This window comes from Eucyclogobius newberryi, unplaced genomic scaffold, assembly GCF_026437365.1.
Source record: "Eucyclogobius newberryi isolate DKJ021-1_F unplaced genomic scaffold, fEucNew1.0.hap1 SCAF_185, whole genome shotgun sequence".
NCBI classification, from domain to species: domain Eukaryota; kingdom Metazoa; phylum Chordata; class Actinopteri; order Gobiiformes; family Gobiidae; genus Eucyclogobius; species Eucyclogobius newberryi.
In genome coordinates this window covers 7,635-10,708 of record NW_027315818.1, presented here as the reverse complement: position 1 = coordinate 10,708, position 3,074 = coordinate 7,635, and positions in this window count along the sequence as shown.

The window sequence follows — 3,074 nt, the reverse complement described above, 5'->3', positions numbered from 1 at the left end:
ACCTCTGCGCGCGGCGTCCGGTGGAACGAGCAGTGACCTCTGCGCGCGGCGTCCGGTGGAACAAGCAGTGACCTCTGCGTGACCTCTGCGCGCGGCGTCCAGCTCTGTTCCTCGGGCCAAAGTTTCTGAAAAACAAAACTCTTCTGCACATGTTTCTGTTTTGGGAGTCAAAGTCGTGGCGGGATCCGATCTGAGAGAGACTTTTCCCCGCTCTCACTGTTTTTTGTCTTAAAGGGGCACTACGTCACTTTTCTGATCCGTCGCCTGCTCGTTTCCATGGAGATGTTATCACCTGAAAATGTCCACAGCATGGCATTAAACTTCCTGTGTTGCATTTTTATTTGATTACGGGGGTTTTTATTGCTCAAAAAACACTCTGTGAGCCACGTGGCCTCTCCACAGATCTTACTCATAAACCTGTGACTTTTGTGATTCCTAAAAGACGACTGGAGCTGGAGACGAGGCAGAAGGTGAAGGTCTAATGCCATCCTGTGGAACATTTCCATCTAGACTTCAGAGATTCATCAGAAAGTGGACAATGTCTAAACTTAAACTCACAAACAAAAGTATAAATTCGGGCTCAAACTAACACTTGTTCTGGATTGTTCTTTGGATTCATTGATTGTTGAGACGAAGGATGTTCATCTCAATTTTAAGGTTCAGGTTCACTTTGTGTCCTCTGCGTTTGACCTTACATCCTCTGGAGCTTCAGGATACTCTGGAGCTTCAGGAGCCTCTGGCGCTTCAGGGGACTCTGGCGCTTCAGGGGACTCTGGCGCTTCAGGAGCTTCTGGAGACTCTGGTGCTTCAGGAGCTTCTGGTGCTTCAGAAGACTCTGGTGCTTCTGGAGACTCTTGAGCTTCTAGAGACTCTGGAGCTTCAGGAGACTCTGGAGCTTCTAGAGACTGGTGCTTCTGGAGACTGGTGCTTCTGGAGACTGGTGCTTCTGGAGACTGGTGCTTCTGGAGACTGGTGCTTCTGGAGACTGTGGAGCTTCAGGAGACTGGTGCTTCAGGAGCCTCTGGAGCTTCAGGAGCCTCTGGTGCTTCTGGAGACTCTGGAGCTTCAGGAGACTCTGGAGCTTCAGGAGACTCTGGAGCTTCTGGAGACTCTGGAGCTTCTGGAGACTCTGGAGCTTCAGGAGACCCTGGAGCTTCTGGAGACTCTGGAGCTTCAGGAGACCCTGGAGCTTCAGGAGACTCTAGAGCTTCTAGAGACCCTGGAGCTTCAGGAGACCCTGGAGCTTCAGGAGACCCTGGAGCTTCAGGAGACCCTGGAGCTTCAGGAGACCCTGGAGCTTCAGGAGACTCTGGAGCTTCTGGAGACCCTGGAGCTTCAGGAGACCCTGGAGCTTCAGGAGACCCTGGAGCTTCAGGAGACCCTGGAGCTTCAGGAGACCCTGGAGCTTCAGGAGACCCTGGAGCTTCAGGAGACCCTGGAGGTTCAGGAGACCCTGGAGGTTCAGGAGACCCTGGAGGTTCTAGAGACCCTGGAGGTTCAGGAGACCCTGGAGGTTCAGGAGACCCTGGAGGTTCAGGAGACTCTAGAGCTTCTGGAGACCCTGGAGCTTCTGGAGACCCTGGAGCTTCAGGAGACTCTAGAGCTTCAGGAGACTCTAGAGCTTCTGGAGACCCTGGAGCTTCAGGAGACCCTGGAGCTTCTAGAGACCCTGGAGCTTCAGGAGACCCTGGAGCTTCAGGAGACCCTGGAGCTTCTGGAGACCCTGGAGCTTCTAGAGACCCTGGAGCTTCAGGAGACCCTGGAGCTTCAGGAGACCCTGGAGCTTCAGGAGACCCTGGAGCTTCAGGAGACCCTGGAGCTTCAGGAGACCCTGGAGCTTCAGGAGACCCTGGAGCTTCAGGAGACCCTGGAGCTTCAGGAGACCCTGGAGCTTCAGGAGACCCTGGAGCTTCAGGAGACCCTGGAGGTTCTAGAGACCCTGGAGGTTCTGGAGACCCTGGAGGTTCAGGAGACCCTGGAGGTTCAGGAGACCCTGGAGGTTCTGGAGACCCTGGAGCTTCAGGAGACCCTGGAGCTTCAGGAGACCCTGGAGCTTCAGGAGACCCTGGAGCTTCAGGAGACCCTGGAGCTTCAGGAGACCCTGGAGCTTCAGGAGACCCTGGAGCTTCAGGAGACCCTGGAGCTTCAGGAGACCCTGGAGCTTCAGGAGACCCTGGAGCTTCAGGAGACCCTGGAGCTTCAGGAGACCCTGGAGCTTCAGGAGACTCTAGAGCTTCTGGAGACCCTGGAGCTTCAGGAGACCCTGGAGCTTCAGGAGACCCTGGAGCTTCAGGAGACTCTGGATCTTCAGGAGACCCTGGAGCTTCAGGAGACCCTGGAGGTTCAGGAGACCCTGGAGGTTCTGGAGACCCTGGAGGTTCAGGAGACCCTGGAGGTTCTAGAGACCCTGGAGGTTCTAGAGACCCTGGAGGTTCTGGAGACCCTGGAGGTTCAGGAGACCCTGGAGGTTCAGGAGACCCTGGAGGTTCAGGAGACCCTGGAGCTTCTGGAGACCCTGGAGCTTCTGGAGACCCTGGAGCTTCAGGAGACCCTGGAGCTTCAGGAGACCCTGGAGCTTCAGGAGACCCTGGAGCTTCAGGAGACCCTGGAGCTTCTGGAGACCCTGGAGCTTCAGGAGACCCTGGAGCTTCAGGAGACCCTGGAGCTTCAGGAGACCCTGGAGCTTCTGGAGACCCTGGAGCTTCAGGAGACCCTGGAGCTTCAGGAGACCCTGGAGCTTCAGGAGACCCTGGAGCTTCAGGAGACCCTGGAGCTTCAGGAGACCCTGGAGGTTCAGGAGACCCTGGAGCTTCAGGAGACTGGACCAGGACCAAAAGGTGACTCAGTGTTTGGTGTGACATGGGTCATTACCACAGAGTGACCAGAGGAGGCGCTGTTCAGCTTCACTTTATAAGTGAAGCTGAACAGCTTCAGCCTTGTTTTTTTGCACTGAATTCGATGAATGTTTAAATTCTTATTAAATTTGCCTAAAATGTTCACGACAAAGGAACAAAAAAGCAAAAATAATGACACATCTTCTCCTTCGTACGTGTGTTTGGACTGGACACGTGAAA